This window comes from Cervus canadensis, chromosome 1 (assembly GCF_019320065.1).
Source record: "Cervus canadensis isolate Bull #8, Minnesota chromosome 1, ASM1932006v1, whole genome shotgun sequence".
NCBI classification, from domain to species: Eukaryota; Metazoa; Chordata; class Mammalia; order Artiodactyla; family Cervidae; genus Cervus; species Cervus canadensis.
In genome coordinates this window covers 29,646,254-29,670,156 of record NC_057386.1, presented here as the reverse complement: position 1 = coordinate 29,670,156, position 23,903 = coordinate 29,646,254, and the positions used below count along the sequence as shown (strand labels likewise).

The 23,903-nt window shown below is 42.5% G+C and overlaps 1 long non-coding RNA gene across 5 annotated transcripts in view; it reads right to left on the bottom strand.

The window, feature by feature from the left end:
• The window catches only part of LOC122444982, a 52,085-nt gene extending 43,662 nt beyond the window's left edge, over positions 1 to 8,423 (bottom strand). For 4 of the 5 annotated variants that reach the window (XR_006270407.1, XR_006270412.1, XR_006270406.1 and 1 more), the window contains exons 1-3: positions 8,288 to 8,423; positions 6,814 to 6,971; positions 6,244 to 6,312 (exon numbers count right to left, since the gene is read on the bottom strand). This is a non-coding gene — a long non-coding RNA (uncharacterized LOC122444982). The remainder of the gene's footprint in view (positions 1 to 6,243; positions 6,313 to 6,813; positions 6,972 to 8,287) is intronic. The other variant, XR_006270411.1, reaches the window with a different exon arrangement.
• Between the last annotated feature and the right edge of the window lie 15,480 nt (positions 8,424 to 23,903).

Here is a 23,903-nt window from a genome sequence, read left to right as displayed (position 1 = left end):
GATCAGAGCTCACCCTCTGCCCCATCCCCCCAACCTCGCCCCCACCACCGGAGAGTGAGTTGTGCAAGGGCTTTGCTGAGGGAGGTGCTACTTGTGTGAGCCAGAACCAGACAGGAAACTGAGGAAGAGACAACGGTCTGGCAAGCACCTTCTACACAGTCTCGTTCTGCAGCCCACCAAACTGATGAGAAGGAGAAGGTGGGGACCTCGACCCTCCCACCTGCCCATCCCTGCATCCCAGGGCCAGTCAGATCAGGATGACAGGATTGCAAGTCAGAAGTCAGAAGACCTGGACTGGAGATCCAGTTACATGGCCAGTGAGCCTCTGGCCTTGGACACACCCTTCACCTCTCTGTGAAGGCCATGCACACCCACCCCCCAGAAGGTGGGAGAGCTCTTAGACAGCAGCTGCACTTGGGGAGAGCAATGCGACACTGTTAAAAGTGGGGAGGTTTGGAGCCAGAAGGATGTTAATGTGAATCCTGTCTTTGTCATTGACTAGATGTAAATATGGGCATGCCTGGTGGTTCAGATAGTAAAGACTCTGCCTGCAATGCAGGAGACCCAGATGGGTTTAATCCTGTGTAGGGAAGATCCCCCAAAGAAGGGAGTGACTACCCACTCCAGTATTCTTGTAACTCTAAATATAGGACAGTAAATGTATTTAATTTTTCAAAGCTTCCCTTCCCTCATGCATAACAATGGGGACACTGATAATGCACTTCTGTGATTACTTGGAAAATTAAATTTAAGAATGTGTGCGAAGTGTTGGGTTCAGGACTGCTGAGACACTGAGGGCTTGATCATTCGTTGCCTGTATCAGTGCAGTGATCATTTAGAGGAACCATGGGTTCCTTCAGGTCTTCCCTGGTGGCTCAGATGGTAAAGAATCCATCTGCAACACAGAAGACCCAGGTTTGATCCCTATGTTGGGAAGATCCCCTGGAGAAGGGAATGGCAACCCAACCTGTATTGTTACCTGGAGAATTCCAAGGACAGAGGAGCCTGACAGGCTACTGTCCACGGGGTCGCAAAGAGTTGGACACAACTGAGCGACTAACACTTTCACTTTCACAATCAGGCCCGATCAGCTCAGTGGTAGGAGAGCTCAAGTTGGTGTGCCTGCTTTACACAGCCTCTTTGTGTCTATGTTTTATTTTTAATAAACATAAATGCTCCACACTAAAAAATAATGATGATACTATAAATTATTGGACTAGATCAAGGGTTGGCAAGCTTGCTGTAAAGAGCTGGAGAGTAAGTAGCTTAAGCTTCCTGGGCCACATGTGGTCTCCATTGCATTTTCTTTTATTAGAGTTAATAAAAGAATAAAAGTTAATGCTTTTATTAGGGTTAGAGTAGAAGTAGGGTCAGACTCACACAGAGAAGAAGAGTATTTGTTGGGACTGGGCAACAGTCACAACATAGAACATGTCAGTGGCTGAACACAGGAGGTATTTCTCAGGGGCGCTAGCAGTAAAGAACCTGCCTGCCAACGCAGGAGTTGTAAGAGACACAGGTTCGATCTCTGGGTTGGGAAGATCTCCTGGAGAAGGAAATGGCAACCCACTCCATTATTCTTGCCTGGAGAATTCCATGGGCAGAGGAGCCTGGTGGGATACAGTCCATGGGGTCACAAAGAGTCGGACATGACTGAAAGTGACTTAGCACTGCCAGGTACCAGTAAAACGTGAGTTGGGGGTCAGGGGACATATGCCACAAAGTCTTCTGGGGACCAAAAGTCCTTCCATCTGGTGGTTCCCCATCCATCGGGAGGCCTCTGCTGGATGGAAGGGAAAGAGAGATGGACCTACATTAAGAATGGTTTAAAAATATACAAACCATTCTGTGCAGTGATGGACCCTGGGCTGATTCTGCCCTGCAGGACATAGTTCCCCCTCTCGTGGATTCGACCATCTATCTCTGAGGTTCCTTCTGAAGATGAAACAAACTTCTCTCTGAGAAACCTTATTTTTCTCCATCCAAGTAGCCTAGCAACCACTCTATAAGGTCCCACACTCTCACATGATCACCATTTTCATACTTAGAACGGTTGTCAGGTTCAGTGTTTTTGTTAAATTTTATATGTAACATTACACAGAATTCTTTTGTAGACAGTTCTCAGTTGAGATGCGTATTATGTCCTGGAGAGTGGCTGTTACAAAGGGCCACCAACTGAGTGACTTAAAATAAAAGAAAATTATTCTCAGAGCTCTGGAGGCCAGGAGTCCAAAATCAGAGCCTCGGCAGCATTGATTCCCTCTAGGGGTCTGGGGGAGAGTCTGGTCCAGGCCTTTCTCCTAGCCCCCAGTGACATCAGCGGTTCTTGGTTGTCCTCCACTTGGAGATGCTTGACTCCAGTCTCTGCCTCCATCTCCATGTGGCTTTTCCTTGTGTCTCTGTGTTATCACAAGGCCGTCTTCCTGTTAGATCAGGGCGAACTCTGGACAGCCTCTTCTGGACTTGATGAAATCGGCAAAGACCCTATTTCTGAATAAAATCATGTTCCCAGCTACGGGGGGTTAGCAGCTCAACGTATCTTTTTTGAAGTGTGGGGGTGTGGTGAACCCTCAGTCCACAGCAGGTGGCGATGAGCTGTGGAATGCTAGAATGTTAGCAGTGGTGAGGATGGGCAAGGCTGCCCTGGTGTGTGCCGACATGAGAGGCCTGAAGGAGCTTCATTTTTCACCCTTCACTGTAAATTACAGAGAGAACAGTGCGATTAAAGCTGCCACCTTGGAGAGTGTAGAATTTTCCTTTTTGGAGTGTTTTTTTTTTTTTCTTTTTTATGGACATGGAACAATGAACTAGAAAATGTTGCACATTCTGTCCTCTCCTTCTATTTTCAACTTACAAAATGTTGTATTCAAAATACCGGAACAATGAGGCTTGCAGTTACTAACAAAATTAAAAATAAAAGCAGAAAGCCCCACAGCGACCACGCCACCCCAAGAGGGAGATGCAGGCTGGTGCCCTGGACAAGCAGTGGGCTTTCTAGTGGCTTCGCACCCCCTCCTGCAGAGGTCAGGATGGAAAGTCACGACCAGCTGGTTGTAATTCTGTCCTATTTTGAAACAGATGACAAAGACAACTAGCCCATCTCTAGGGTTGAGATTTATTTCCCTTCCTTGGTCTAAGTTCCAGAGACCCAACTTGCAAAGTAAAGAAGAGGGCAGAATATTTTCTTGGTGACCTCACCCCACTGCTGCCAGTGGAAAACCTACCCATATCCTAGAACTGGCCTGTGGGAATGGGGCCATACCACACCATCTCAAATATTCCACAGCAGGACTTAGGTCTCTCTTCCAGAGTCTCATGGTCCCTTTTGTCTTTGCTCACCTTCGTGTATGCGTGCTACATTGCTTCAGGCGTGTCCGGCTCTTTGAGACCCTGTGGACTGTAGCCCTCTGGTTTCCTCTGTCCATGGGATTCTCCAGGCAAGAATACTGGAGAGGGTTGCCATCTCCTTCTCCAGGGGATCTTCCTGACCAAGGGATTGAACCTGCATCTCTTACATCTCCTTCGCTGGCAGCCGGGTTCTTTAGCACTATCGCTGCCAAGCCCATTTGATCACCTTCAGTGGCCTTAAGGCAGTCTTGTATTTACAAGTCACTTCTCTCCTCCTAAAGGGCAAGCTCTTTAAATCTTGGTCTTATGACTCAAGAGGAAGAAGCCAGTGGAGAGAGGGAAACTTGAGGTGCTGGAGGAGAAGCAGCAGCTTAGGGATAGATCCTTCAGGAACCAGGAAGGATGGGGCAGAGGGCCAAGCTGGAATGTTCTCTGCCCTGCACAGGACACCAAGCAGTCGGGACTCTCATGTCAGTTCCCCTGGAAGCCAGTTAAGCCCTTCTATTGGGGTGTGACCTCAGACCTGGAAGACACCTGAGATGGCCCTCGCTACAGCTTACGCTTCTCTAGTAGCTCAGATGGTAAGGAACCAGCCTGCAATGCAGGAGGCCCAGGTTTGATCCCTGGGTCGAGAAGATCTCCTGCAGAATGGGAATGACTACCCACTCCAGTATCCTTGCCTGGAGAACTTCACAGCCAGAGCCTGAGCCTTGCAGGCTACAGTCCATGGGGTTGCAAAGAATCAGACACGACCGAGCGACTTTGACGCACTTTCACAGCTACCAGCAGGAGCGATGCACTTAACTTCTCTCTGCCTTAGGTTTCTCATCTGTTTGATGGGCTAAATAATAACCCTCGTGCAACTGTTACAGGATCAAATATGCTAATGGGTGGAGAGCACATATCATGTAGCCAGCCTAGAGCAGTGGTTCCCAAACTTACCAAATTCCCCCGCCTGAGAATTTTGATAGTGCAGACGTGGGTTGGAACCTGAGAATCTGTGTATTTGCCAAGCACAGAAATTCTTATATCCAGGGAAATTGGGGAAATGATGCTGTTACAATACCAGAAAGTCAATAAAGGGTAGTTATTTTTACGGTACCATTTTCATCATTGTTACCATCATCACAGGGTGATTCATTTAAACAAACAAGCTTATTATACATACAAGAAAGAATTAACAGACTCAGTCCTTAAGTGTTGGGTTCAAGGATACATAAACTGGGGATTCTGATTCTGGCTCTAGCTGATATCGTGTTCTGGCCTTCAAAATGTTTAATCTCTACACCTCAGTTTCTTCACCTACAAACTAGGTGGTTATCACTGGTTGTTGTTCAGTCGCTCAGTGGTGTCTGACTCTCTGTGACCCTGTGGACTGGAGCCCACCAGGCTCCCCCGTCCATGGGATTTCCCAGGCAAGAATACTGCAGTGGGTTGACATTTCCTTCTCCAGGGGATCACCCAGGGAATGGAACCTGTGTCTCTTGTGTGGGCAGGCAGATTCTTTACTGCTGAGCCAACAGGGAAGCCCTCGTTACTGGTAAGGGTGTGGTAATAGTTATTGAAAATAATAGATATAAAGTAGCTGACACAGAGTAGGTCCCTTCCCTGTGAAAGATTTTCTTTCTTTTAAGCAGTGGCTCAAATTCTTAAAAGAAAAAAAAAACTTTTAAAAACAGTTATCTAGGGACTTCCCTGGTGGTCCAGTAATTAAGACTTTTAGCTTCAAATGCAGGGAGCATGGATTCAGTCCCTGGTCAGGAAACTAGAATGCTAGAGGCCTTTTGGTGAGGTCAAAAAATAAAAAAAAAGATTTTAAGAATTTCCAAGCAATTATCTAAACCCTTCTCCTCATTATTTAAACAGATGAAAGCAGAACTGTTTTGGTTCTCAGTTTGATGTGTATCTTTCTTCCCACCAAACTCCCCTACTAGCCCTTAAGTTACTTACTTCCTTGGAGCTCTGTGCAATGTTTAAAAAAAAAAAAAGACTGTCTTAAATAACAGAATGCTAACTGACCCTTAGCATTAAGATTTCTTGCTTTTCTCAAGTATATCTTTTTGAGACTCTAAAGATGTCCTGCACAGTTTAAGCCACTTCAGCTATCTACAGGGCACTCATATGATGGAGTCCTGCTGGAAGTTCTGGAGGAAAAGAAAGATCAGTGAGCAATTTCTAGTTTGAGAAGAGTATAGGTCACTTCAACCCACCTTCAAGAACCCAGCCACAGGGCAAGCCAGGATTGTAAACGAGTCACCTCGCTGTGTGCCCAGAAGGAAAGAGAAAAGGTGAACACCTAGTCAGTCTCTGTTACAGAGAGCAAGTCCTTGTCCCCCAAACCTAGTGGCTCGGTCCCTCTAGGCAGCAGAGAAAAGAAGGGGTTCACAAAGGGAAAATACAGGGTAATATGTGGACAAGGACAAAGAAAACTAATTCTTGAAGGTCCTGAACCACTGGTTCCCAGTGAAGGTGGCCCATCAGTGCCCTGGAATCTGCATTATTAGCTGTTTTTCACCTGAGAAGAAAAGCAAGAGAACTGGGGGGTTGTGGTTTTCAGGCAGAAAAAGTTCTGTCTTCAACTTGCAGACCATGCCTGGTTTCTCTTCGAATCTGTATTCTCATCCTCATTTCTCCCTGTTCCTAAATCTGTCTCCCCTGTAGCACTCAGGCATAAGTTCCTAGGCAAAAAAAAAAAAACCAACCCATGGCATATTTACTATCACATTAAGAAGTATGGGTTTTCAAAGTATGATTTTTAATATTGTGATTGCTTTTCCCTGAGGGAAAGTATCTTCAAGTCAGATTATTTATTGCCAGGTGGTAAATAATAGTGAAAGTTAATGATACTTAACATCTCTCCTTCCTTCTTGCCAAGCCCCATTCTAAGCACCTTACCTATTAGGTCTTCTAACAACCTGTGTAGCAGGTCTCATTACTCTTCTCCATATTTCACAGCCTTCGAAACTGAAACACAAGGAGGTTCAGTAGCTTAGCCAAGGTTGCACCACCATGGCTGGGGCCAGAATTCCAACTAAAACGAGAACAAGTCTTAACCACGACAGTCAACAGCTTTGGGTGCCAAAGGCTGAACATCCCCTAAGAGTATTTCACTGAGAAAGAGAGATAAGCCTGATTTTGCTCTCAATAATTGTTTTTTCTGTCAAAAATAGAACTTTGCAGTTTATTTGAACAGCAAAACATAATACTCCTGTTACCATGGCATTCCATTTTAGAAGATTTAGAGCGAGATATAAAAATACAAGTTCCTAGATACAAGTAAGCACCTTTTCCATGACAAGAAAACTTAACCCTTCCTTTCTACACTACTTGATACCAATTGAAAACAAGTAGCATTTACTCATGTTCTCTTCAATGAGACTTTTTAATCCCAATGACCTTTAGACTTTCTTTATCATGTGGAAACCTGCCATATTCCACTTTTGAAACTCTCAGGAAATGATTTACCTCTTTTATTCTCCTCTTCCATCAACATCCTCTTTAACAGTATAGTAGTCAACAATGAATCCTCTGGAGTCAAATAGTCTTGAATGAAACAGCAAATCTGTCACTTCCCAGTTATGTGACCTTGGGCTAGTTACGTGACCTCTGGTTAGTTGCCTTAACTGCAAAATGGAAATAATAATAGTTACTCATGGTTTATGTTATCCCAGGTTGCACTACTGGTAAAGAATCCACCTGCCAATGAAGGAGAGGTGGGTTCTGTCCTTGGGTCGGGAAGATCCCATGGAGCAGGGAATGGCTACCCACTCCAGTATTCTTGCCTGGGAAATCCCATGGACAGAGGAGCCTGGGGGGCTGCCGTCCGTGGGGTCGCAAATAGTTGGACACAGCCAAGTGCATACACACTCACACACACACACACACACACACTGTCTCTCTCATGGTTTGACTGTCATAAATCACTTGGAACAAATCCCTGGTACATGCTGAGTTTTCAATAAACTGTGTCAGCAGCAGCAGCAGCCTCATCACCACCGTCATCATCAGAACACAACTTGCTTAGATTTAACCAACAGAGACCTTCACAGAGCCCTTATCTATAATTCACTACCAACTACCCAGAGACATGCTAGCTGCGTGGGAGGCAGTAATCATTTATAAAAGTAATCCTTCTTCTTGATAACGTTAAAGAAGAGAATAAAAATACTGTTTGGACCACTAAGTCACCAGAATTGCCATTGTTCCCCAATCATGGTTCCAGCCTTGCATTTTCAATACTTCATTTCTCATAGTTGTTTGAATCTGTCTCCCTTCACGAGCTTCTCTAGGATTGACTGATAGCAAGGCTGATTTCAACACAAGGAAGATGCTCATTAAGTCGTAGAATGACAGAGATAGAGAAAGATAAGAATTGTCAACCTCAAATAGTGAACTTTTTTTTGAGCCACACAACAGAAGGGTGTTACTGTTTGTTCAGTAACAAACAGTAGAGGTCAAGTCAGAGGAGTTGAACTCAGCTTTGATGTACATACAACTTCAATCTGACCCCATTACTTTTATTAAATGCAGCATGTTAAAGAACTGCGAAAAGCCAAACCATAAATCTAAGGACTCTGTCATTTTAAATTTATGTTTGCAGCTGAAGTCAGCCACACCTCCTGGGGCTGGCCTTAAAATAATTCTTTTCTCAAAAAGTCACAGTATCCTGGCATTTAACAATAACACGAAAGAGCCCGAGCCTGGAGGAGTTGTTTGTTTTTGTAGGAGCAGAATCAACCCTCTTTTAATGAACACAAGGCTCGCCACAGGTTCAGGGGTTTTATTCGGCTGTTTTCCAAATCTCTCTCAAAGCTCAGCTTATGAAATTCTAGCGAGACCCTGCCCACCACCCTCCCCAGCCTGGACACCCCTTCAGCTTGCCGCTCACCAGCCCTGACTTCAGACAGACAGACAGAGACAGAGAGGGGGCCGCACTGACCAGAAGTGTCACTGCCTCTCACGTTGGCTTTGTCCCCTGGCGCCCTGTCCTGGAAACAGCACACATGTCTCAGGCTCAGCGCCTACCTGATAGAACTTGAATGCTGAAGTGATAACAGCTCTGAGACAGAGCAGGGTCTGAGGCCCGCCCACCCCCTGTCTGCTGAGGTGTAACAGATGCCTAAGCACCCCCTCCACTGCCGGAAGAAGCGGGTGGGGACGGAGAGACCGATGAGCAGGTGGCTGAGCATCGCTCCAGGTGACCAAGCACTCAACTTGCATGCCAGGTTGGCACCAGGCCACCATCTCTACACTCTGTCCTCTTGGTTGACCCTGAAATGCTCCTTTCCCAGCCAAGAATCTCAGCATGCCAGCCAGGCAGCCAGCAAACTGATGCCAAGGCTGTCCCTGGCAGAGGACTTGAAAAAGCGCAAACAACACCTTTGGACTCCCACCTGCCAGGCTCAGAGATAACTGTATCTGTCCTACACCACCTGCACCCTACACCAGACATTATAGAGAACAACAGAGAGGAGAGGGCTGGCCCCTCTCTAGCAGGTTCTAGTACACGAGATGGATGGTGAGAAATGGACGAGGATGATGAAATAGCCCCTGCCACCTCGGTGCCCTGTGTGTCCCTGCTCTGGGCACAAAGTCAGCACAATTTAAGAGGTGTGGCTTTTCCTCCTTGGCCTCCAGATCTCTCTGAATATTGAGGTCACCTGATACATAAGGGATCTCATGCTTACTGAGCGTTAGGAAGGGAGTGGATGATTTCTGCCAATATGCAAGCCACACTCCCAGGGCCAGTTAAACCTTGGGGTTTACGATGACATTCCTGCTGGCCACGGGCCGGGTGGGGCCTTGAGCTGCGTGGATTCCCGTGTGTATCCTGCTGCCTGGAATGGGATCCACCAGCGCTATAGATTCAACAGACCCCTGAAATGCCATCCCTCAGAATCGAGTCCACCACTCAAGTGGGGGCTTCCCAGATGGTGCCCCCCCCCATCCTGAAGCAGTTCATCTTAGATCACTGGGATCAGGGTCCGCCTCTCAGAGAACAAATGAGAATGCTGGGAGGCAAAGCCCAGCACAGAAATGAGATCCCAGCTCAACAGGAAGCATTTCTTAATTTTTTAAATACATTCTTTTTTTTTAAAAAATATTCTTTTCTATTATGTTTTATCACGGGATATTGAATATAGTTCCTTTGGCTATACATTAGGACCTTGCTGTTTATCCATCCTGTGTGTAATATAGGATGCAGAGGATTGTGCCTGCTAATCGCAGACTCCCAGTCCAGGCCTTTCCCCTCCCCCTACTCCCTTGGCAGCCACGAGTCTGCTCTCTGTGAGTCTGTTCCTGTTTTGTAGATAAATTCATTTGTGTCACAGTTCAGATTCTACATATGAGTGATATCAAAAGGTGTCTGTCTTTCTCTTTCTGACTTACTTCACTTAGTATGATGAAACAGGAAGCGAATCCAAACGAGACAGGGCACCCGGGTGCGTGTGGCTGATTCGCTTGGCTGTGGTGCAGAAGCTGACACAGAAGTGTAAAGCACTGCTTTATTCTCCATTTTTTAAAAACATGTCATATGCATATGCCATGGAATACTTTTTGTTTAGTCACTGTTAGACTCTTCTGCGACCCCATGGACTGTAGCCTGTCAGGTTCCTCTGTCCGTGGAATTCTCCAGACAAGAATACTGGGGTGGGTTGCCATTTCCTTCTCCAGGAGATCTTCCCCACCCAGGGATTGAACCCGGAGCCTCCTGCATTGCAGGTGGATTCTTTATCACTCAGCCACCAGGGAAGACCAACAGACTACTACTCAGCTATTTAAAAAAGGTGGGGGAGGAGGTAGATGAAATAATGCCATTTGCAGCCACATGGATGCCATTGGAAGCGTTTCTTTATTCATTCCACTCCTGGACTTTAGGCAGGGGGTGCAGGTAGCAGATGGGGGCTGCTTCTCCTGGCAGCATTGAGCATCTTGTCAGACCAGACCCCACAGAGGTGGACGTGGACCACAAGGCGTCTTTGCAGGAAAAGCGCTGCTCTCTGTGGGAGTCACAGCCCGGCGGTGGGGTGAAGAGCTCTCCAGGAGACGCAGGAAGGCAAGCTGCCCGCCTACAGGGCCCAGGACAGCACAGAGCTCCCCTGACCTGCATTCCCCTCTGAGTGCCCTGAGGGCCCCTGAGGTTACTCAGCTAATTCACCGAGGGCCATTAACCAGAGGTGACGCCTGACGCCACTGCAGAAGCCAAACAAGAATTCAGCTGCGCCAAACCTGTTGAAATGTTCAGACACACACACAATTGCAAAAGCAAACGAGACCCCCAAATGCAGCAGTTCTGAGGGCAATTAGACTAAAAGCAAGAGATTAGGTTCGAATTTAGACTCTGCTGATTAGATATGAGAACAGAGCAAGTTGCCAGATAAAATACTGGAGGCCCTGTTAAACTTGAATTTCGAATAAATTTGAATAATCGTTTAAGGGTGCCCCACGTGATGTTTGCTAAATTTGGCCACCCTGGCACTCCAGAAGTTGAGGTTATCGGTTGCGAGGTAGATAATGGGGTGACCTTTGTCAGCGTTGATGTGACACCGAATAGAACTTTGGGCAGGTCTTTTCCTATGTGTGTGTCACTCCTGGAGACAGGAGCTATGTCCTTTGGAATTGTAACCCACAGACCCTAATGCCCGGGCTATGCGCAGTGGTAGGTAAACTGTATGTTGAACTAGGTGTAATAATTAAATGATGTTCAGGTGGCCTTTTGAGCAGAGCAGCTGATGGGAAAGGTGGCTAAAAACAAGATTGCAAAGACTATGCAGTTCCCTGAAGGGTCTGCTCCTGGCTGTTCTCAAGGAGGAGTCCTGGGTCAGAATCAGACATGGCAGCAACGTGGAATCTGAACATTATCAGAGCAGAGGTGTGGGGAACATTCATGATAGAGGATTAGTGATTAAGTGAGAGTGTGACTCCCCTCCCCAGATTATAAAAATCATTTTTGTGTATTGGAAAACTGAAACAAAACACTGCAGAAAAGTAGCGATTGAATTCATTCGTAGTCTCACAACCGAGAGATAACCATAATTAATATTTAATTCTATGCTTACAGTATTTCTGATAAGTATATACACATATAAGGACATGTGTTCATATTTAGAAAATAAAACTCATGCTTCATATATAATTTTTTATCTAGCTTTTTTCAAAATATTTTATTGTAAGCATTGTTCATGTCTTTAAATGTTCTTTGAGTATGTAATAACCAAGTTTTCCAGTAACATTTACTAATTAAGGCATCATTTCTCCAGTTTCTTGAAAATTTTCGTCCATCATATGCTTTTTTATGGCTTTCTGTTCTCTCCTATGGTGCTCTTTATCCTATGATATTACCAGGTTTTTCTGATGAGTGTAGTCTTATAAACAGTTTAGCCATGTCTCTGAGTTGCTCCTCTTTTAAGTAAAATTGCCTGCATTTTTTCTTTTATGTTTTCGGATAATCTTCAGAATCACATTTCCAGGTTATAAAGTAATGCCATTCTGAAATCTATTAGAAAAGCCTTAAAGTTACCTAATATTGGAGGGAAGAATTACATTTATAAAATAATATCTTTCCTTCTAGGAATAAAATTTATTTTACTTTTCTTCCTTTCTTTACTACATTGTGATAAAGTTTGGTCATGTACTTTTTTTACATAGACCCTTAATGTTTCTTTTACAATTCATTCCTAGCTACTCTGTGTATTTTTTATTCCTTTGAATAAATCTCTTTTTAAAAAATGCTTCTTGGCTTTTTGAAATTTTTAAAGGGTCGTGGAGGCTTAGTTTGGGCTTTCCTTGTGGCTCAGCTGGTAAAGAATCTGCCTGCAGTGCGGGAGACCTGGATTTGATCCCTGGGTTGGGAAGATCCCCTGGAGAAGGGAAAAGCTACCCACTCCAGTACTTTGGCCAACAAAGAGTTGGACACGACTGAGTGACTCAATTTGTGCTTATTTATTTTGTTTCACCCACGTTCTATGTAACTTTTTAGTCCAAGTAGATTTTTAGTAGATTCTCTTGATTTTCCAAGGAGAAAAATCCTTCATCACCTGGAAATGACAAGTTGGTCCTATTGCCACTAAAACTCACTCTGTTTTCAGTCATTGGTTTTATTGCTCTCGGTAGAACTTCCAAAAAATAGTGTGTAATTGTGGTGATGGCAGATGTACCTGATTCAATGAACACTCCTCGTGTGCTTCACCATTGCATGTAATCTCCACTGGGTTCAAACATATCCTTTTTTCTTACATCAAATTTTTCTTTGATTTGCTAATACCGGTATTTGATTCTACCTAATAGGTTTTTTTCTTATCATACTTAGAAGATTTCCGCCCCCTGGCCTGTTTATGTAATATATTTTAATAGTAGCTTTAACACACCCTTTCATTCTTTAGAAGAAAATGCAACTTGGCCTCGAATGTTATTTTTCGATGTCATATCAGACTCACATTCCTGATGTTTTCTCTCTCTACAATGGGAACAGAGTTTGTGTTTTTCTTCTCTCATGCTGTGGTTGTCAAGTTTTAGAACCAGGGTTAAGATAGCTTTACTAACTAGGAAGCTTCAGATCTTCCCTTTCAAACAGTTTACAGAGTCCGAGAATTATCTGTTCTTAAAAGTTGGAAAAAATTGTTCATAAAAACATGTGAGTCAGGAGCCTTTTTTGGAGGTGAGCCTTTGACACTTTCAATTTCTTCCCTGTTTTTTTTTTTTTTTTCCTATTCAGGTCATCTGCTTTTATCCTGAGTCCCTTTTGGTCATTTCTGTTTTCCTAGAAAATCATCATTTCATTGAGATTTTCAAATTGATTAGCATAGAGCAGTAACCTAGTGTTCTCTTATAATGCTTTTAAACTCTTGTCCACAGCGTCATTCCCTTGTGACTGATTCTGTACATTTGTTTTCTCTCTCTTGTTTCAATTAGCTGTGTTAGTTTGTTCATGTTATTGGTCCAGTTACAATAATAAGGTTCAAATATGAGAACCATGGGTATAGATACTGATGAGGAGACTTGAGCATCTGTGGATTTTGGTCTCCACAGAAGGTCCTGGATCCAGTACCAAGGGATGGCTGTAGTTCAGAATTACAGTTTTTCCCCTCAAAAGCACAATAGCTATTTAAACAGTATCTTATCTTAATTTTATGAGATTGAGCTTGTGTTATTTTAACTGGCATTACTAATTTACAGGGTTTTTTTTTTTTTTAAGCATAGTATGGCTTTTTAAAAATATTTATTTATTTGGCTGTGCCGGTCTTAGTTGTGGCCTGGGGGATCTTTAGCTGTGGGATATGGGATCTAGTTCCCTGACCAGGGATTGGACCGGGCCCCCTGCATTGAGACTAAGGACCACCAGGAAAGTCCCATAGTATGTTTAGATGATGTTATCCTAAAATTTCCACTTTGGGGAAGAAGTATACTAAGGTTGGCTAAAAAAGTGTATCATCAGTTTGTATTAATATGTCATGAGCATTTATTAAAATAAAGAGGATTCCCATCTTTAGGGTTCAAATTTGGTATGCTTATAATATCATTAGTTTTAGTACTTAAATTCATTATAATCTTGATTGTTTGTGACTTCCTTCATCTATAAAAAAGAATAGTATATTATTGTGTTTCTATTCCTTTCTCCTTGTATTTTTAATCGATGTTCTTTATATGCTTTAATTTGATGTTTTCAGTTGTGTGTATGTGTTATATTTTCATGGTGGAGTGTTCTTCTTGAAATATAATAGGACATAATACTATTCCTTTTCTCCTGTGTAAAGTGTTGCATCTTTCATTTTACTTCAGTATAAATATTTGCAGTTATCTGTCTTTGTCATTGTGGGTGAATCTTTCTCAGCTTTCCTTTCAGCTGTTCTGAGTAATTTCACTTAAAATGTGTTGCCTTTGAGGAAACGGACTAATAATACCTATTTCTTATAGCAGTTTTAAGGGTTCAGTGAGATAATACAGTTAAAACTAGTGTAGTATTTGGCACATAGAAAATGCTCATGAAATACCAACTAATGCTAGCACTAAACAGCATACACTGAATTTTTCAAACAAAATGATAATTTAAGAATTGTCATCAAAGAGGATGGCTTATTTGATTTTATGGTCACATGGTTTATTTAGGCACTTAAAAAAATAAGCCTGTAACTTTTTATAATTATATTTATTTATTTTTTTGGCTGTGCTGGGTCTTTGTTGCTTTCCCCTAGCTGTCAAGAGCGGGGCCTACTCTCTAGTTTCGGTGTGAGGGCTTCTCATCGGTGCGGCTTCTCTCGTTGCAGAGCACAGGCTCTGAGGGCGCGTGGGCTTCAGTCGTTGCTGCTCCTGGGCTCTAGAGCTCAGGCTCAGAAGTTGCAGTGTACAGGCTTAGTTGCTCTGTGGCATGTGGGATCTTCCCAACCCAGGGATTGAACCCGTGTCTCTTGCATTGGCGGGAGGGTTCTTTCACCACTGATCCACCAGAGAAGCCCCATTTAGGCACTGTTCTTGACATCTTTCTATTTTTCATATGCCCCTTGGTCTCTCCATATTTGTTCACTTTACTTTCCCTCAAGCGTTCAGGTACTGTGATAAGTACTCTGAATGCTACTGTGGGCAAAATGTACTTGTCTTGACCTCAGGCAGCTTATACACCAGCAGGCAGACACAGATGAAGTCATCCTTCAAACTACGTGAAATTCCAGCCACAGTTAGAGCTTCGATGTGCGTCATGAAAGTAAAACCACAAGTGCCACCTTGGACTCGCGTAAACATTGACGAGGCACTTTTCATACATCACATCTCATGAGGAGTGATGCTGGTAGAAGAGGTATCTCTCAGTGGGGTGTGATGAAAGGATGGAGGGTTAATTCCTTCATGATAAACATCTATGCGTAAATGTCACAGACAGCTCGCTGCGATCTCTCATATTAGGATATAGAGAAACATCGACTTCTGATGGATTTCACAATTTCCTGAATCCCCTTGGGAGTTTCAAAATTACATGAAGAAATTCCAGGATTGCCCTTGAGGACTCTTCAATTTTCCAAGGTGCCTTGGCCTGGGAAACGTTGACCCTTGAGGCTGCACAGCTGTTTGCAGGAGGACCGTCCTGTGCGTGTAGAATGTCTAGTGAGAGCGCCGGCCTCCTCTCTCTGGACGCCAGTAGCATGCACCCCATCACAACCACATCCTCTATTTTCTGTCGTTCTGATACTTTGACATCCAGGGTCTTGCTAACTCTGGAAATGTTCCTCCAAATACTGGTTAGCTAATTCTAAGAAATAATAAACAGATCACCCACAGGCATACTTTTCAATTACAAATCCACCAAACCCGAGCCCAAACTCCATCTACCTCTTATATGGAATTCCCACACTTCAGGCCACTATCCACCTGCTCTGCTCATTCCAGGACCAGGTATCAGACAGTTAGGGACACCCCTGTAGCCCCTGAGCCTGGTGAAATGATTCACGCTAAATCCAATTCTAAACCTGCTTACCTTGCCTCTCATTCCTTCCCATGGAAATCTCAGTAAAGGCTCGACTCCATGGTTCCGCTTCTCCTTTTGTCCCCTGATTGACCCTGGTGCTTTCCCTATTGACCTCCCACCATGGTGTGCCCCCTCCCCTTGAGAACTGTGAGTAATAAACTATCTTTTACGGACATTGTTTTCTGATCTCTTGGCCTTCTTGTGCCTCAAATCTGCTATGAATGCATTAAATTTAAAGCAATTCCCAAATGTCTTCTGGTGCAAAATCGCCCGAGGTTAACTTGACACCTGAGCTTCCTTAACTGGGTTAACTTGACACCTGGACAGCTATATATTTTATAAAACAAAAAAAATTATCTAGGTGATTTGAGAGCAACAAGTTTGGGGAAACTTAACCTTTAGAGCTTGTGCACAAAACTTTGAGCTTGGCACTCAAACCTCCATATAGCCTGACCCCTCCAGCGTGAATTCTTTCTCCTCTTCTGTAAAACACTTTTGAGTTTTAGTCCTCTTGTTTTGTGACTGATCCTCAACTACATGCCGACACCCTCACTTCCAAACCTTTGTCCTAAATACAGACCCCAGCTTTTCTAACGAATTCTCAGACTTCTCATCTCATATGTATTTTTTAAGTAGTGTTTGTTTATTGAAGGAATCAGCTCACCATGTCTTAATCTGGACACCTCTGAGACTGCTAAAACACTACTCTCATAACACTTGACAAACCCTCACGCAAATATTATTAACAGGTGGCACTCATGGTAATAACCCGCCTGCAAGTGCAGGCGACGAAAGAGACACGGGATCCATCCCTGAGTCAGGAAGATCCTCTGGAGGAGGGCGTGGCAACCCACGTCAGTATTCTTGTCTGGAGAATCCCATGACAGAGGAGCCTGGCGGGCTACAGTTCATGGGGTCCCAAAGAGTTGGACATGGCTGCAGTGACTTAGCACTGCATGCAAATATGAGGCAGTAACTGCAAATTTGTACTCTCATCACACATGGCAAGCCACTCCTCATGGTTTACTACTTTTTAATAACTTTTTTACTATTTATTTTTAATTTTTGGCTGTCTCACAGTTTAATTTTATGTCTGTGTCTATGGTCATTTGATTCCTGTCTCCAGCATCAGACTGAAGGCTTCAAAGATGGAGTCTGGTTTTGCATTATTTACCATGATGTCTGGCAGCACACACTCAGTGACTAGATACAAGAATTGATTAATTAACCAATTAATTAATCACTACTCTATCTTGTCTTCTCAACGTGATTTCAGGCTCCTGCCGATTATTTCTTGGTCTCCACATTTCCTTCCAACCTTATGAATATAGTTATGTTCAAATAGTACATACTGAAACAATAAATGGCAACTATTATCTAAACCACATTAGCGTTATCAGCTGTGCCTTACAGCAGTGGTGCTGCAGATGCCAACACTCGTTTGTTTTATTTTTTCAAATGGGCAGGCTCCCTTCGAACAACAACAAAAAAAACCCCAGCAATTGCATTTGAAAAGAGATATGATGTTATTTATGGCAATTATGTCACTGCTTATCTAGAAAGGACAGATTTAATTAAAACTGAGCATGGGTCCCTGAACCCAAAAACTATCCTCAAATCTGACAAATGTCTGTATTGTCGAGACACTTCCAAAAATTGAATGGAATTAGCAGAAAGTGTTCTCTGCTGTATTTATTTCTGTTTCCTACACAAAGATAGCTTGCACCCAAGGGGAAAAAAACAAAGCATGTCTCCCCAGCTCCCTGTTTTTTCACCTCTCCGTGTGTGCATGCCCAGTTGCGTCTGACTCCTTGTGACCCCATGGAGCCGGGCAGGCTCCTCTGTCCATGGAATTCTCCAGGCAAGATTACTGGAGTGGGTTACCATTTCCTTCTCCAGGGGCTCTTCACAACCCAGGGACCGAACTCACATCTCTTGCATGTCCTGCATTGGCAGGAGGATTCTTTACCAAGGTGCCGCTAGGGAAGCCCCATATAGAGATAAATCATAATCAGAAAGGAGCCATGGCATGGATATAGCTAGAGAGGAAGAAGAAAGAAACATGCCAAACAAAATCCAGATGGAGAATATACATCAGAAGAATTACTCTGCAAACAACAGTACAAACAAACATTTATCCTCAGGGTCAGTGAATTTTTGATGGCATCTGTGAAACTCAGAACTCAAAGAAGAGATACAGGATCAAAGGAGATGTGATGAGGCAACAGAAAGAAATATTGTGAGCTGAAAGAGTGCCAGGGAAAACGTGGACGAGAAAAAAAAATCACTCCAAAAATCAGTTCAAGAACCCAGAATCTTCAGAAATCAAAATAAATATTGCTGAGTAAGAGAGACATGAAAGACAGGCTTAGGAAAAAGAAATGAACAAAATATGTGAAGAGTGACAAAGAAAATGAGACATGGGGGATAAACAAGCACATGGTGGGTGAAATCCCCAAAAGGAAACTAAACAAATGAAGTAGATTTAAAATATTCAAACATACAAGAGAGGAACATTCTATAAAGCAAAGGTAATTACCTGTCTTATGATGGAACAGGTACCCTGTCTTCAAGAAGAATTGGTACAGGATAATCAACCAAAACGTGCCTGTTAAATTTGTTGTGCCTTGTTCATTACAGTTTCCTACAACATCCAGATCCTCGTCCATACAGCTCTCCAACCCACCCTGAAAATAAAGAAGCAAATAAAACACACAGTTTAAAGAAACTATAGGTGTGAAAAAAAAATCTACCAGGGTTCAAAATCTCTACAGCAATGTATTTCTACGACTTCTCAGATATAAGAAAGGGCTATTCTTCATGTTGTATGATACATCTTGAGCCTAGCTTACACCCAGGAGTTTGTACCTCTTACTCCCCACCCCTATATTACATCCTCCTTGGCAACCACGAGTTTGTTCTCTAAGTCTGTGAGCCTGCTACTTTTTTGTTAGAGTCACTAGTTTGTTGTATATTTTAGATTCCATATATAAGCACTATCATATAGTATTTGTCTTTCTCTGACTTATTTCACTAAGCACAATACCCTCCAAGTCCATCCATGTTGCTGCAAGTGGTATAATTTCATTCTTTGTATGGTTGAGTAATATTCCGTTGTGTATGTATACCACAGCTTCTTTATCCATTATATGGACCTTAGCTTGCTTTCACATCTTGGCAATTGTAAGTAGTACTGCTATGAACGTGGGGGTACTTGTATCTTTTCAAATTAGTGCCTTTGTTTTTTTAGTTTTATACCTGGAAGTGGAACTCCTGGGTCATATGGTTGCTATATTTTTAGGTTTTTGAGACACCTCCATATTATATTCCACAGTGGCTGCACCAACGTACATTCCCACCAATAGTGTATGAGGGTTCCCTTTTCTCCACATCCTTGCCAATATGTGTTCTTTTTGATGGTGGCAGGTATAAGGTAACATCTCATTGTGGCTTTGATTTGTGTTTCTGTTTGGGTTTTCTTGTATGCACCTGTTGGTGTTTCTTAGTTACTGTTTTTTGTGTTTTTTTTTTTTAATTCTAAGTGTGGTATATGTAAGGAAAAAAGAAAAACCCAGAGGATTTAGCACTGTGTTTTTCCTTGGATCTTCAGGTCCCAGCCAGTTTACCTTCTCTCATCTTTGAGAGCCTTCTTATGATTTTTTTTTGTATAAAATCTCCAGGTCTTATCATTGTATTTGGCAGGGGGAATAGGAAAGTGTACATCTATTCCATCTTCCTCAAAGTAGATGTCCAGGCTTTAATAGTTTACAAGTGTAAAATGTTAAAGTGTTTCACATCACAGAATAGTCAAGTAGAGAAAAACCATTTTCAGAAATCAGCAAGACTTCTTCAACAAATGTTGAATAATTACTTAACTAACAGGTAAAAGAGAATTAGGAGTCTTCAGATATAATATTCCCAAATGAATTCCAGATAGATTAATCATATAGTTAATTAATTAATTATAAAAACAAGTCATATATAGGAGAGAATAAAAGCACATTATATAATCAGGATAGGAATAAATTTGTAACATGTATACACAAATGATGGCTATCTTTAAAATATAAATGATTCTTATAAATCACTAAGAAAAACATGAATACTGTAAGCAAAAAATAGTTAGAGAACGTCCCAAAGAGATGATTTGCATAAAGGATACAAGTAGCTAACAAATATGAAAAAATACTCTTCTCAAATCAAGAAGGGGGTAATATCCAGAATATGCAAACAGTTTGTACAGCTCCATATCAGGAAAATAAGCAATCCAATCAAAAAATGGGCAGAAGACCTGAATAGACACTTTTCCAAAGAAGACACAGGACTTCCCTGTTGACTCAGTAGAAAAGAATCTGCCTGACAATGCAGGAGACATGAGTTCAACCCCTGGGTAGGAAAGATCCCTTGGTGAAGGGAATGACAACCCACTCCAATATTCTTGCCTGGGAAATCCCATGGACAGAGGAGCCTGGCGAGCTACAGTCCATGGGGTCACAAAAGAGTTGGGCATGACTTAGCAACTAAACATCAATAACAAAGAAGACATAGAGATTAAAAGATATTCAACCTCACTAATTATTCAGTTCAGTTCAGTTGCTCAGTCATGTCTGACTCTTTATGACCCCATGGACTGCAGCACGCCAGGCTTCCCTGTCCATCACCAACTCCCAGATGCTACTCAAACTCTTGTCCATTGAGTTGGTGATGTCATCCAACCATCTCATCCTCTGTTGTTCCCTTCTCCTCCCACCTTTGATCTTGCCCAGCATCAGTGTCTTCTCAAGTGAGTCAGTTTTTCCTATCAGGTGGCCAAAGTATCGGAGTTGCAGCTTCAGCATCAGTCCTTCCAATGAATATTCAGGACTGATTTTCTTGAGGATTGACTGGTTGGATCTCCTTGCTGTCCAAGAGACTCTCAAGAGTCTTCTCCAACACCACAGTTCAAAAGCATCAATTCTTCAGCACTAAGCTTTCTTTACAGTCCAACTCTCACATCCATACATGACTACTGGAAAAACCATAGCTTTGACTAGACAGACCTTTGTCTGCAAAGTAATGTCTCTGCTTTTTAATATGCTGTCTAGGTTTGTCATAGCTTTTCTTCCAAGGAGCAAGCGTCTTTTAATTTCATGGCTGCAGTCACCATCTGCAGTGATTTTGGAGCCCCCCAAAATAAAGTCTCTCACTGTTACCATTATTTTCCCATCTATTTGCCATGAAATGATGGGGCCAGATGCCATGATCTTAGTTTTCTGAATGTTGAGGTTTAAGCCAACTTTTTCACTCTCCTCTTTCATTTTCATCAAGTGGCTCTTTAGTTCTTCTTTGCTTTCTGCCATAAGGGTGGTGTCATCTACCTATCTGAGGTTATTGATATTTCTCCTGGCAATCTTGATTCCAGCTTGTGCTTCATCCAGCCCAGCATTTTGCATGATGTACTCTGCATATAAGTTAAATAAACAGGGTGAGACTATACAGCCTTGATGTACTCCTTTCCCGATTTGAAACCAGTTTGTTCCATGTCCAGTTCTAACTGTTACTCCTTGACCTGCATACAGATTTCTCAGGAGGCAGGTCAGGTGGTCTGGTACTCCCATCTCTTTAAGAATTTTCCACAGTTTGTTGTGATCCACACAGTCAAAAACTTTGGTGTAGTCAATAAAGCAGAAATAGATGTTTTTCTGGAACTCTCTTGCTTTCTCAATGATCCAACAGATGTTGGCAATTTGATCTATATTTCTTCTGCCTTTTCTAAATCCAGCTTGAACATCTGGAAGTTCACGGTTCACATACTGTTGAAGTCTGGCTTGGAGAATTTTGAGCATTACTTTGCTAGCGTGTGAGATGAGTGCAATTGTGTTTGAGCATTCTTTAGCATTGCCTTTCTTTGGGATTGGAATGAAAACTGGCCTTTTCCAGTCCTGTGGCCACTGCTGAGTTTTCCAATTTTGCTGGCATATTGAGTGCAGCACTTTCACAGCATCATCTTTTAGGATTTGATAGCTCAACTGGAATTCCATCACCTCCACTAGCTTAGTTAAGGCCCACTTGACTTTGCATTCCAGGATGTCTGGCTCTAGGTGAATGATCACACCTTCATGGTTATCTGGGTCATGAAGATCTTTTTTATATAGTTCTGTATATTCTTGCCACCTCTTCTTAATATCTTCTGCTTCTGTTAGGTCTAATTATTTCACTAATTATTAGAGAAATGCAAATCAAAACAACAGTGAGCTATCACCTCACACTAGTCAGAATGGTGATTATCAAGAAGTCTTCAAATAACAAATGTTAGCAAGGATGTGGAACAAAGGGAGCCCTCATAATTAGTCCTTTAATAAGATGAAAGTGACAAAACTTTAGATGAGTGCTCTATGCTAGGTACTAACTTCCAAATACAGTCGTGGTAGGAACCACCTTAATACACTTTTTCGCAGAAACATTGCCAATAAGCATAAAAAGTAACAAAGATCATTCCTTTTGACCGAATGACTCCACTTTGGGGAACTGACCCTAAAGAAAAGAAGATTAACATAAAGATGAGTGAATAAGAGTGCTTATAATGTAAATATTAATAATGGCAGGAAGAGGTGAAAAACTAGAGAATCCAATGATGAAAAATTGGTCAAAGAAATACTGGTATATTCACAGAATAGAATACATTGGGGCTATTAAAAGCCATGTTATATAAGAATACTTAATGCCATGGGAAAACATTCATAATCATCGTGAAATAAAAAACAAAAAGTCAATTACAACAGTTTAGACACTAATGCTACTTTAATAGGTTAAAAATGTTCAGAGAAATGCCATATTGAGAAAATATATAAAATATCAGCATTTTAAAATCAGGTACTGCAACTATGATTTTTATTCATCAGCTGTTTATATATTTTCCTATTTTCAAAATATATTGTTAATACCACCCTTTTGTCCTTAAAACAATCAATATATGTTAGAGATCTCTAGTTCTTTGAGATGCTTAGTGATGTCATCTGAGACACCGGCCTTTCTTAACTTTTGATACTGCTTTCCATAGCTTTTCGATTTTGATTTTTATGTTTGTTGCTTCGTTGCTACAAGATGGCTGTCATACCTCCGGGCATCACCACTAACACTCCTGGTAGAAAGAAACAGGAAGAGAGCCCACCTTCTGCCTCTCGACCTCCTCCTCATCAGGACCATTTCCCAGTAACCCCCTCAACAGACTTGTTTCCATCCCACATGCCAACAAAGGATGCCGAGGAGAAAGTATTCAATTTTCCAGACTGCAGAGTGAATGATGGCAAGAACGAAGAGGCTGGAAATGGATGCCAAGTGAGCCAACTGCAGTTTTCCTACGCAGTATTTTGTGTAGAAAATTAAAAGCATATTTTGCAGAGTGCACTGATCGAATGCAGTGACAACCAAAAATGCAAGAACTGTGTTTCGCAGGCCTTGGAAAGAGCATTTGTGACGTCGCACCATTAAAGAGAGTGAGGAGATGTACTTACAAATTATCCAGATTCTGATCCCTCTGTGGAGTTGAGGGAGGGGGGCGGTGCGGCAGTATATATTGTATGTCTTTTTACTAAGAAAAGATGAGAAGGTTGAAGTCAAGCACATACGTCTGCACCATAAACTCTTCCACGGGCACTTTGTTGTAAGCGACAGGGAAGAGAGCTTTCAAGCTGTGTTTGGTTACATGAAACCTGAGTCAGCCATCCAGTGACTGCAAAAAAAAAAAAAAAAAAAGTCATCGAAAAGCAGGATTGGCCATAGGGCTGAAGGCAGCAAGCTGTCAGACAAAAAGGAAAGTCCGGAGGTCAGAAGATCTGAGGGATCCATCACCCTCTGCTGCTTACGGCTGGGGTCCGTTGGACACATCATTTACTCTGACCAACTTCAGCCTCCTAATCTGTAAGATCAGAGGGTGAGTGGAAAAGACCCCTTCAGCACTTTGAGCAGGAGATGACTGTTGTTTTTCAGTCGCTAGGTCATGTCCAACTCTTTGTGACCCCATGGACTGTAGCACACCAGTCTCCTCTCTTCTCCACTATCTCCTGGAATTTGCTCAAATTTATGTCCATTGAGTTGCTGATGATATCTAACCACCTCATAT